Source organism: Palaemon carinicauda, chromosome 17, assembly GCF_036898095.1.
Source record: "Palaemon carinicauda isolate YSFRI2023 chromosome 17, ASM3689809v2, whole genome shotgun sequence".
Lineage (NCBI taxonomy): Eukaryota > Metazoa > Arthropoda > Malacostraca > Decapoda > Palaemonidae > Palaemon > Palaemon carinicauda.
In genome coordinates this window covers 130,234,669-130,248,274 of record NC_090741.1, presented here as the reverse complement: position 1 = coordinate 130,248,274, position 13,606 = coordinate 130,234,669, and positions in this window count along the sequence as shown.

Below are 13,606 nucleotides of genomic sequence, written 5' to 3'. Positions count from 1 at the left end.
CCTCGGTAATCAGGTTAGAATATACTGTAAAAACCTGAGGGTCCCAATACCGGAGATCCCCTCTGGAGGCTGCGCATGCTGCATGCCTCCCGCAGAACTGATGTCCACAGAAGTTCTTGCTGCGGATATTGAAGAACAAACTCCCGCACTTCGGATGGTCCTCCTATAAAGAGAAGAAAAATTCATGAGTATCAAGTGAAGGTTTTTCACTTATATTAGAACATGTAGCTTACACAGTAAAGCTAAAAAGGAAAGAAGGAAAGACACATACTTGTATTTACTGTCCAGCCAATTGCTGTAACCTCCCAAGATATTAAAACTAAGGTTAATTCTATTCTAGAATACCTTATGTAATTTCCTAAACGGAAATTTAAGGTGTAGCTCACGCCTTGAAATAAAGTTTTAATATACGGGATAGAATGAATACAGAATGAACTCACTTTCTATATATAGTACGGTCTCAACAAAAGGCTGTATAAGACAACATTAAGTATGTTGGAAGAACTTTAGTGTTACAACAAACTCTGTACTGTAGTTTTATTAATGCAGTGTGTACTACACCACAAATATAGTAACTACTGTGCATCGCATGCTGCTGTGCCGGCCGGCATTTACCCCTGTATAGTTCAAAGATATAATACCTTTAACTAATAGGCGGCAGGTCACTGGTTCGCAAATGTGTGCCGGCCGGCAACTGAAAACACTAACACCCGGCTGCCGGCCGCTAATAGTAGTGGCCAGCAGATTTCGGGATGTGTTCCCACTGCCTGTAAGCAAAGGTTGCAATACCCATGTCTTCCGGCAGTGACTAAGAGCCAGAGAACCTCCACCTGCCCGACTGCTGGCCGTTAAGCAGGCCGCTTGGCTAGGGGTACAAGACACTAGTAAGATAAACAGTATGGCTGTAAGGTTATAAGGTGGCATTGCCATATGACCTCCCATCCAGAAAGAGTGAACATATGGAAGGGGAGAATGTAGCATTCAGGCTTCCAATAAATCCATAGCCTGCCGGACTCTACCGGCAGACATGGAAGGGAGACCAAGGGAGGTCTGGGGTTCACTCTGCAAAAGAAAATAGGGTCTTTGCCGGCCGGCACGTAATTGCCAGCCGGCAGAGAGCTGAGCCGGTCCTCCATCCTAACCTACACTAGGTACGGAACTAGGACTGCGGCCAAGAGATGGAATGGCTAGGCCATCACTAAGAAAGAGAGGGGGGAAGGGACAAGGGTCCTATAAACTTCGTTCTAGCAAGAGACACACCCAGCAGTTAGGAAAGCTCATCCTAACCTAGGGTTGTCTATTGGGGAGGAAGACTGGCAATACTTGCTATCCTCCTCCATACCAGAACAAAGTTAGGAGAAAACTCATTCTCCAGCCCGAAAATAACAACACAGGACAGTCTGCTAGACCACTAGAGAAAGGAAACATCTCGTACAGAATCCTTCAGACATGGACTAGGGAAGCAAAGCTTCCTGTGTGTGCACCTAACCTAGCAAAGTAAACTCGTTCTCTATGCAAGGAAGACGCAGACCACAGACTAGAAACTTTGATGTTCTGCCCCAACCCAAAAAACCAGCCACTATGGTTATTAGGTCAGGACAGACATATCCTAGTATAGTTATACCAGAATATTATTCAGATAGAACCACTAGGATTAAGACTAAGGCTTACTCAGAGGGAGAGAGGGATTGAACTTAGTCTCCGGAGGAGAAAAGAACAATCGGGGATGTGCGAAGGTATAATACAGTACCAAAGGCTTCTAGCCTAGGTGTGGTGAGAATCGATTACTTAAATCACCGAAACTCTCTCGTATACAATCTTGGAAAAGAAAATTCAACAATATCTCACATGTATAAAATATTTGCCTATAGCTTCAATAAAATAACACTTGGAAAAACATATATCATGCATGAAAGTACTAGGGCCAGACGCCTAGGCTACTAAGCCTCGCGAAGGGCAAGATCGGTTACCTAAATTGCCGAACTAAAAACTAACGGCATCATATAAGAATTCCTAGAGGAGCTAAATAGCTAGTTTTATTAAAGCATAAAAACTGGGAACGACGCTCTGGCTAACTAAATGACCCATATATAGCGAGCTACAGCATCCAGGATGCGTCTGGTAGGCAACAGCTCTTGTTTACGTTAATACCACTGTGATTTAATTCAACATGACAAGAGCTTACATTTATACAAGGTAAAGATGATACTCAACTTTCCAGAGGCAGAAGAGGCCGGAGAAGGCATCATAATGTTAAATTATATCCAAAATTACGAGAGAACACAAGGGAAAACACCGAGTAGTAGAGCTACACGAAAAGGAATAAAGAGGGCGCTACCGCCTTCATCAGATACGCACTGGAAACGGAATAGGAGAGATTCCTTATGAGCGGCTCTCTTTTCATTCTCGTTTCAAACTCTTGTCACTGTAACCCCTGGAAGCGTTAATACTGTTCGGGGTGAAGATAGCTATGTGACGTGTCAAGAATACGTCCTCTCATATTATGCGATATCCCTGTTAGATTTATTTAGGGATATTCGCTATAGGAGTTAGAATTCTGGATACCTTAAGGTAAAATTCTCTGGGAATATCACTGTAGTCAAATATACCCTAGGAAGCTACCTTTTAGGAACTTCCATCAGGACGACATGGCCTGAGCCCACCCCCCCCACAAAAAAAAAAAAAAAATATATATATATATATATATATATATATATATATATATATATATATATATATATGCATATATATATATATATATATATATATATATATATATATATATATATATATATATATATATATATATATATATATATATACCAGAAAAGATAAATGTATTCCAGCCGCCGCGAACGGCATAATATTTTAGTAGCCGTAGTTTAACATAAGTTGACTCTGAAAACCGCGACAGCGTGCGGTCGCGGCATTATTTTTCTTGCCAAAGTGAGCGACAGAAAAAAAAGAAACAGCAGCAACTGCGACTGTGTGCGGCGTCGGATTTTCTAGTATACCAGGTCCCATAGGATAACACATGTTGGCGGGATTTGTTTCATCGTTGCCATTTGCGACAACGGTTTGCCACTTGTAGTATGTCACTACACTCACTTTCCTTTTTACGTCTGCTTTTTCGGTCCCATAAAGCATGGGAACCCTACTCTCTAGAGGAGAGTGGGGTTCCACTGTAGTTTTACCTTGTTCGTTCCGAGTAATTGACGTTTCATATTGCGTATTGTTCATTTACTGTTAAATCTTCATTGTTGTATGACTATCGAAATAAGAAAATCTTCAGTTTCCTCTTGAATACCTTAAATTAATGTCTTCAATCATTTGGGTGTTTCGTGGGATCTTAATATATAGTCTCGGGGCCGCATATTTAAAGGGGCTGAATCTTAAAAGTAGACATATATCTAGGTTCTAATAGTTCGAAGCCATCCTTAACGATTCTCGTGGCGGTACGATTTGTTGGGTGCGCATTTTGTATAAATTTTCTCAAGTATTTTGGACGACTGTTTCTGATAACTTGGTGGGTTATTGTTACATATTTCAAATTAGATTCTCGCTTTTATTGGCAGCAAGTGTAAATCAATTAGTATAGGGGTGATCTTTTCTCTAGGTTGGACACCTTTTATCAGTCTTGCTCCTATATTTATTATGTTTTGTAATTTCTTAAGTTGCACTTGTGGTAAATTGTAATAGATCGAATTGTAATAGTCAATCCTGGTAATAAAACAGTTTATCACAAGTTACTTTACAGAATTTTCGTCCAGGTACATTTTTATAAACACAATATTTCTTAGATTATAACCAGCAGATTTCATTACATAATTTGCTTTGCTATTTAGAGACAGGTTACATTTAACAAATACACCTAGATATCAAACTTTACTGAATATCGGCACCGAGTCATTATTTATGATTATTTCAATATCACCCAAGTTTATCAGGCTGTTCCTCTTACCCACCACCATGAATTCAGTTTTGTTCTCATTTAAATTTAGTTGTTTAAATTTCATCCATTCTCTAACACTATTGAGGATTCGGTTTAGAGTTTCTGTAGTTTCCTCTATATCATTTCTGGAGAAATAAAATTGTATGTCATCCGCAAATAGTTTGAATTTCACACCCTGAGGTACCCCACTGTTTAAGGGTCTACATATGATGAATAAGAGTTTCCAATTTGTACACAGTATTTTTTACCAGCTAAGTAGTCTTTTAGTTATTCTAAAGCTTGATTTTCACCGTAGATAATTTAATAGCAGTTCATGCACAACTGTATGAAAAGCAGCGCTGAGATCGAGAAATATTAAAAGGCCACATTTATTTTCATCCATCATTTCCCGCATAACATTAACAACAGAGCAGAGTGCTGTCTCCGTAGAGCATAGTTTTCTGTAAGCAGATTGGTTGTCAGGCAAAGCTTCTACTACTTCTGAGTGACTAATTTTTTTTCAAGAATTACGTATTCAAGCACTTTTGAAACAAAAGATAGATTCAAAATAGGTCAATATGAGCTTAATTCCTCGTAGCCCAGTGCATTTTAAATAATCGGCAAATCAACCAAAATAAGCTTAAACAATATTATAATCTGTATGATAATAGAAGTATAAGCATCGTTATTATTATCATTATCCTCATCTCAATCATGATCGTCACCATCAAATATCAGTAACAATTACACCAGATTATCTAAATATATGTCTTCTTTTTATGTATTATTAAAAACATACTTATTATGAAAGCGTAAAACTTTAAAAGGAAGAATTTATTCAAGAAGACATTCCATGACCGAAATAATGCGTATATATCTGTTCAGATCTTCAATTTGAGAAAGTCATGTATATATGGTTATTTTCAGTGTCGAATATTTCTTTTACTACATTAATTAAATAGGTTGGATGTTTAAAACACCATGGCCTCGAGGGTGTCATTTTTAGGGTCAATCAAATCTAAGTTTAATTAGAAAAACAATATCGTCATAGAACAAACTATTTTTTTTTTGTGGGGTGGGGTAGGCAAATGCTTATCCAGATATTAAAAAATAAGTTTAGGTGTACATATAAATCAATTTCATTTATTGACGGAAAAATACATTATCCAGACTCCAAAGAGTTAAAGTTAATTGTAGGCTCGTCAAAGTCTACAGTTAACGTCTTTGTTCAGTGATATTGTAAACAGTTAATTTTCATACATTGGTAAATCAGAGTTTGGATATCTTAGCTCCAAAAGGATTTTAAAATGCAAGAAAATTTGATGTGGAAAGCGTGACCCCAATTACACGTGGAAATATTGAGATTTCGATTAGAAACTTGGTTCAGGTTTGAGCTAAGGTTTCAATAAAAAAAAAGGAATGACGTTAAAAGACATTTCCTCACTGCAAATGGGATTCCTGAAAGGAGCGTAAACTAACACGATCTCTCTCTCTCTCTCTCTCTCTCTCTCTCTCTCTCTCTCTCTCTCTCTCTCTCTCGCTCTCTCTCTCTCTCTCTCTCTCTCTGTCGTTGCAAGGAAGTTTATTGACCTCACTTTTTCATAAGGGAAAATAAGCAATTGAGTCCAGTAAGTTTTCGCCTTTCTTAGTTTCAGATAATTTTAAATTTGTGCAGCATTATTTTCTTTTTCAGCAGAGATGTTACGTTGTTAATAATTGTGTTTGTATATCTGTCAACTAAAGATAAATTATATACTTCACTGGTTTTCCTTGGTTATATATATATATATATATATATATATATATATATATATATATATGTATGTGTGTGTGTATATATACATATATATATATATATATATATATATATATATATATATATATATATATATATATATATATATATATATATATATATCAGAAAGTTTGCTACTCACTTTGTTTCTTGTGAGACCAACGTTCACTCATCCATCGTCCTCCTCTTTGAAGTTTCTGTCCGTGTTTGTGTAAATCCATATTTTTTCAAAGTCCTTAACTTATTTTGAGTCTTGGTCAGGATAGAATTTTTTTCCCTTCATCTTTTTTCCCCTCTGCAAACAATCTTTTAGAAATATGTTGAATTCTTATATTTTCTCTGCATTTGTATTCTAGAAAACAATATCTCTCACACCATAATTTCTAATTATAGTAAAAGCTACGTATTTCTTTAGATTCTTTTACCTTTTGTAAAATTTACTGGGAACAGATGCTTTCGTTATTTGATTTTAACAAGCCAAGTCTTAAGATAATATAGACCGGGAGCTCGCAGTTCTTTGGGTAGCTGAAAAGCGAACCAATTTTCTCAGTCATAGTGATGTTGTATGTACATCACTGTTTATGAAAACTGAAGTCTGCCAGGGATCTGGTGGTGGGTGTGGCCCTCAACGGCGTGAAATTGATATGGAAAAATTTACCTAGATCAGCTGGAAAGTGAACCACATGATAATGGTGTTGAAATCTCCCTTATACCTTCAGAAACTGGGAATAGGTATTGTCAGACTTTTTGTGTGGTGGCGGAACCCTGACAGACTTATGTAACTGCCACATCAAAATTGAACTAGATCGGCTGAAAAGCGAACCGAATGAAACTTGTTGTAAAATCATCAGTACCACCCCAGGTATAGTGAATGACCACTGACAGACAGTTTCTGTGGTGGGGTACCCCTGATAGACATGCCCAAATGGCCAGACCCCATAAGTGACCTAGATCAGCTGAAAAGCGAACCAAATGAAACTTCTTGTAAAATTATCAGTACCACTCCAGATATAGTGACTAACCACTGTCAGACAGTTTCTGTGGTGGGGTACCCCTGACAGACATGCCCAAATGACCAGACCCCATAAGTGACCTAGATCAGCTGAATAGCGAACCAAATGAAACTTCTTGTAAAATTATCAGTACCACCCCAGGTATAGTGATTGACAATCAATCTTTCAATGTCCTTTACAACATTAAATTTGTTTCAGGTTCAAAGTAACTGAAAAAATGGACCAAGACAAATCTCCTTCCCAGGTGGAAGATCTATTGGAAAGTTTCACAGAGGAGCTTTCTCAAACTGGAGATGATAATAAATGTACATCACCCAGAGTGAACGGGAAGGTAATGAAAATTTCAACTTCTAATTGTTTTAGTGGTGTTTTTAGATCCTTTTAGAACAAACATTTGTTATTGTATGAAGCACTTATGGTATTAAGAAGTTTGTTATTTGTGGATGTTTTTTTTTTTTTTTAGGGTAATGAAAATGGTGCGGTGGCCTCTATCTGTTTCATCTGCAAAATGTTAACTGAAGAGGATAAGCAGTTGAAGAGAATTGGAAGAACAGGACCCTCCTGGAAGAATGCAGCATTCATTCGTTCCATCATGATGAGTGACAAATATGAAGAAATCACAAGGAGGATTGTGAGCTCTGACGTTTGTGGTGAAATGTACCATCCTTCCTGCCACCGAAGATACACTGCTGTGAAGGGACCGAAAGATGATTTGGGTCCATCAAAGAGAGATACAATGTCAAGAAGTGTCTTGCCAAAGACTGAGACCCATGGCATTTTAAAGAGAGATTGTATCTTCTGTGGGAAGGTGATGAAAAAGAAACGGGGGAAAGAGGAACCACTTACATCAATTGCAACAAAATGTGGCTGGGATACACTATTGGAGCGGGCCCATAGATCCACAAATGACAATTTTAAAGGTTTGATCATGGGCAATATTGATCTTATTGCCAAAGATGGCATTTCATGCATGAGACAGAATTGGCAAAAACAAGTTGTGCAACACCTCATGATATCCATAAAAGGGCATTCAAATCACTCTGTGGTTTCATCACAGAACCAATTATCCAAATTGAAAAGTCTCTTATGGTGACATCATTGTTGAATAAGTACAAAGCTGAATACACAAGTAATGGAGGTGATCCCCAAGATGTTGACGCATACACAACACAAAATCTGATAAGGAAAGTTCAAGATAAATTTGGTGACCAAGTCTGAGTGAAGCTTGCTGACAATAGAAGGGGAAATTTCATCCATGCCACATCACTCACTGAAGAACAGGCACGAGTACATCTGCAAGACAACACAAAGGAACACGAGGAAAATGAAAAACTTGTATGGGCGGCCATCCATCTTCGTTCCCAGATCATTCAGTTGCCAAAATTCAAAGTGCTGGATGCAGCCAAATTTCAAAATTTTAAAGAAAGTTCACCGGATATACCAAAGCAACTGGAGCTGTTTTTTAGAAGCCTCTTAGGTAGCCTTACACCAAACTTACAAGGCCTCAAAATGGGGTAATTGACCAAAGGGCCACATCGATGGCATCTGATGCTGTGTTCAACGCTACACATGGTACAGTTAAGCCGTGGAAACACACTGCAATGGGACTGGGTGTAGCTTCACTGACAGGATCGAAGTTAACATTGCAGATTTTGAACCGTGCAAGTCATAGCATTAGTTACTGTGACGCTAAAGGTCTTGAAACTGAATTCCCTTATTCAGTTTCATCAGGTAGTCATGTTGCACCTGATGGCATTTATTTACTTGCAGATAGAGCAATAGCCTGGGTATGGGACAACAATGATGCAAATGATGAGACACTAGATGGAAAAGCAACACTTTATTCCACTCTTGGTCTCACGTATCAAAACACAGCTGAAGAAGACAAGGGGCAATTTAGTAACTCTTCCTTTAAGTTCCGTGATTGAAAGAATAGAAGAACATTTGTGGGATATGAGCAGGAAATTCCTCCACTTAGAAAATCCTTGAAGGCGGGCATCTTCACCAGTACGGCCGTAACAGTCACGAGTCAAGGCAGTGGTAGCACCTTATCTCTACAACTCCATCAAAGACCAGGGCTACAGCTGAAACCATTTGGTTTGTACTGGATTTTGCAACTGAAAAAAGTTGACAATTTTGTGAAGGACATGCTCCCACTGCAACGAATCTGCTATATGGACCCAATTCTAAAATCTCCTACAGATAATGCAGTTGTGAGAGAGACTATGATTCGTACTCTTAATGTTGCAAAGGAAACCAGACAAAGTTATGCAGTTGTGACGTATGATCTGGCTGTTGCCCTCAAAGTTTATTCCATCTAAGTTCTCGAGTCCCCTCTCTTTGACAAGTTACTGATGTTGTTAGGCAGTTTTCACATTGAGCTACCATTTTATGGTGCAATCGGAACTATGATCAACGAAAGTGGAATAGAATTTATCCTAAATGAAGCAGAAGTCTTGGCAGAGGGTTCGTTGATGGGCTTCATGAAGGGGAAGTTCTACAATCGTTGTATAAGAATTCATGAACTTCTGGCTAATGTAATGGAACAGATGCTGTATGACCGTTTCATGCAAGACCTTGCAGAGGAGGAGTATCAGGCATTTCAAGATGTGATGAGGACAATTCCATCAAATCAAGTTGAAGACCATCTCTCTGATCCAGTTTTTATGCAGCACCTTTTGCAATATGAAGAATTCTTCTATTCTGACATGGACGGAACCATTGGCCTAATGGCTCAGTTTTGGGGAACATATGTATTCCTGGTAAACAGGGTACACCGTGAGCTACAGCGCTGCGTTAAAACAAATGATGTAGATGGATACATAGATATTTTCCCAGTCATACTGGATGTCTTCTTCTCTTTAAATCGTCCAAATTACGCAAGATGGGGAACACTGTTTCTACACAAGCTGACATCTTCCCACCCTCAACTCAGAGAAATACTTCAAAAGGTGGCTTTTTCAATACGGCGAACAAAGAAGAACTACTCCAGGTCGGTGGTTAATCTCTAACTTGACCAGACAGATAAATCAGGATGCAGCGTCCAGTGTGAAAGGGATTGTAGCCTACAGAAATTCTGAAAATGCCAGACGAAGATGGTCCATGACCATGACCCAGAGAGACAGGGCAGTACTGGAGCTGAGAACTTATGCTGGACTTGAAGTGGGAGAGAGTGCCACAGCACAGTGCCGTTCATACAGAATAACAAAAGACAACAAGCAAATGCTGGCTCTAAGTGAGAAAATAGATGAATTCTGCAATCCCTTCAGTCCTGAAGCTCCAGACACAATGGTGAACCTTTCAACTGGGGTGGCAGCAACAAAAGAAACTGAGAAGTATCTCCTCGGAACATTGCAGAGGGGGCAGGTAGCAAGACAACAATTCCAAAGAGAGTGGCACAAGGACTCAGCAAGATTTCTGAAGTCAGTGAAATGGATAATGGTGAATAACTTTGCATCTGAAAACGAAAAGAAGAAAACAGGGACGACTACTGCTACAGAAACTGCAAAGAGGGTTGAAAGTCTGAGGGACTTTTTCATAAGAATCATCATTGTTTTGCCCGAAAATACCAACTTCGATATGTTTAAGGAAATGCACTTAAACTATTGTAACTGTTCGATGATAGGCACTTATTATCAGGATGGCGTTATTTACTTTGGTGTCTTTCAGAAAACATAATTTTAATTTTATTTATATTTACTTCTGCCATATTTTTTATGCATTACATTGTCAGGGATATAGATGTTCTATGGGAAACAGTTTTCACTTCAAAATTGGCCAGTGATGAATATACATGATAATTTTATATCTTCATTTCATTCTATTTCATCTGTTTCGCTTACGAGCTAATCTAGCTTAACCCCTTTTGGACTTGGATGTAGTGACCAGTGTTACAAAGCATCATTATATCTGGGTCCTGAAGGCATTAATTATGGGGTCTGGTCATTTGGGCATGTCTATCAGGGGTACCCCAACACAGAAACTGTCAGTGGTCAATCACTATACCTGGAGTGGTAATGATAATTTTACAACAAGTTTCATTTGGTTCGCTTTTCAGCTGATCTATGTCACTTATGGGGTCTGGTAATTTGGGCATGTCTGTCAGGGGTACCCCACCACAGAAACTGTCTGTCAGTGGTCATTCACTATACCTGGAGTGGTACTGATAATTTTACAACAAGTTTCATTTGGTTCACTTTTCAGCTGATCTAGGTCACTTATGGGGTCTGGTCATTTGGGCATGCCTGTCAGGGGTACCCCACCACAGAAACTGTCTGTCAGTGGTAATTCACTATACCTGGAGTGGTACTGATAATTTTTCAACAAGTTTCATTTGGTTCGCTTTTCAGCTGATCTAGTTCACTTTTGGGGTCTGGTCATTTGGCATGTCTGGCAGGGGTACCCCACCACAGAAACTGTCTGTCAGTGGTCATTCACTATACCTGGGGTGGTACTGATGATTTTACAACAAGTTTCATTTGGTTCGCTTTTCAGCTGATCTAGGTCACTTATGGGGTGTAGTCATTTGGGCATGTCTGTCAGGGGTACCCCACCACAGAAACTGTCTGTCAGTGGTCATTCACTATACCTGGGGTGGTAGTGATGATTTTACAAGTTTCATTTGGTTCGCTTTTCAGCTGATCTAGGTCACTTATGGGGTGTAGTCATTTGGGCATGTCTGTCAGGGGTACCCCACCACAGAAACTGTCTGTCAGTGGTCATTCACTATACCTGGGGTGGTACTGATGATTTTACAACAAGTTTCATTCGGTTCGCTTTTCAGCTTATCTAGGTCAATTTTGACGTGGCAGTTACGTAAGTCTGTCAGGGTCATGCCACCATACAAAAAGTCTGACAGTACCCATTCGCAGTTCCTGAAGGTATAAGGGACATTTCATCACCATTATCAAGTGGTTCACTTTCCAGCTGATCGAAGTCAATTTTTCAATATCACTTTCATGCCGCTGAGGGCCACACCCACCACCAGATCCCGGCAGACTTCAGTTTTCATAAACAGTCATGTACATACATCATCACTATGAATGAGAAAATTGGTTCGCTTTTCAGCTACCCAAACAACTGCGAGCTCTTGCTTTAATAACATTATAATATCATATGAATCATAATTAAAACCCATTTCGATGTCGTTAACGTATTTCCATTGTTAATTTTTATTGACGTGAACAATTCTAGGAACACTCCATTCCTTTATAAATTTCACATGAAATACTATGAACATCCTGGCAGTAGTTAAATTCAACTATTCCTATCAAGAAGGAAAACTCAAAGGTAATGACCGAAAAGACTATCATGGTGATTGGTGACGTTTAAAAAATGGAAATTGATATTGATGGCACCGTTACAGTCAGAAATCGTAGAATTCTCTGGAATTATTTCTAATTGCTCAAGTGTAGAGGCCAAACCTCTCCTGAAAGCCTTTCGTTATGAATGAAAAACTGTTAATGCATAGATAAATGTACGAAGTAAAAATCCCATTTGATTTTTCATGAAGAAACTATATATTCAATAATTTTTATTTTTACTAAAAAAAAAGACTTTTTTTTTCGATACCATTCTTTTTTTTTGGGGGGGGGGGAATTATTCATACATGAATAGAAAATTTATTCATAAAGCTATTTACTTGACTTCTTGGCCATTAGTTGTCACTCCTAAAAAGTAAAAAAAAAAAATTAAAACAAAATTCGTAGTTATTCTACGATCAGTTTTTAACCGATATTTTTGTCTCACCCCAAATAGTAGTAACCAAACAATAGTGTCGAGTTCTTAATTTCTCCTGACGATGTATCAAACGTCATATCGTTTTTATTATCTCCATATATCGTGATTACTGTGAAGCAAATCCATTAATACCTATTTGCGAAATGATAGCAGAAATATAGATTAATATTTATAGTATAGATATTATTTCATAATTATGCCATACCATTCCCGGTTGAACTGAATTTGGCTAAACAAGAAACTTTATGAAGAGAGACAAATACATCTCATTATTTCTATCTATCTATCTATCTATATATATATATATATATATATGTATATATATATATATATATATACATATATATATATATATATATATATGTATATATATATATATATACATATATATATATATATATATATATATGTCTTTTTTAAGTTATTACGCACGAACAGATATTTCACATCAAGAGAAGCGAAAATTTAGCGGTCAATCAGAAAAAAAAAGGAGTTTTGTGTTTTGAGTTTTGTCATAGGTTTCTTTTAGGAACAGTAATGGTCTGAACATTTGCTCTTCAATGTTCTTCATTTTCCGATATATTTTGTTAACAGAAATTAAAACTGTTGAACGAGATCGGTTTTTAATACGGAAAAAAAAAAATATTATTTAGTATTTCGTAATCCTTAATATTTTCAGCTTTCATATTTTTTTGTTTATATTTCAATAATATTGAGGAAATATTTCTCTTTGCCTTACCTGAATGAGCATTATTCTTTTCAAAAAAGATCGTTCCACATACATTTCGTGTATTACATAAAAATCAAAAGTTATATTTAATTTTTTACTTTTACTCACAATACCAAAAGAATGTTTGAGCCAGAACGATGACATTTAAAGAAGAATACTAAAAAAGTGCGTGAAGGAGAGAGAGAGAGAGAGAGAGAGAGAGAGAGAGAGAGAGAGACTTCGTCTCTAAGCATAATGAAGCTGGAGGTTAGGTAAAATAACTTAATCCTGATCTTATAAAAACCTGGAGGGAAGATCTATTTATCTCGTTTAAAACTCCCAAAGATTAACCCATTTCTATTACTCAACACGAGAAACAGTTTAGGAATTTTTGAGAAATTTCTTTGTTACCTCTTTTC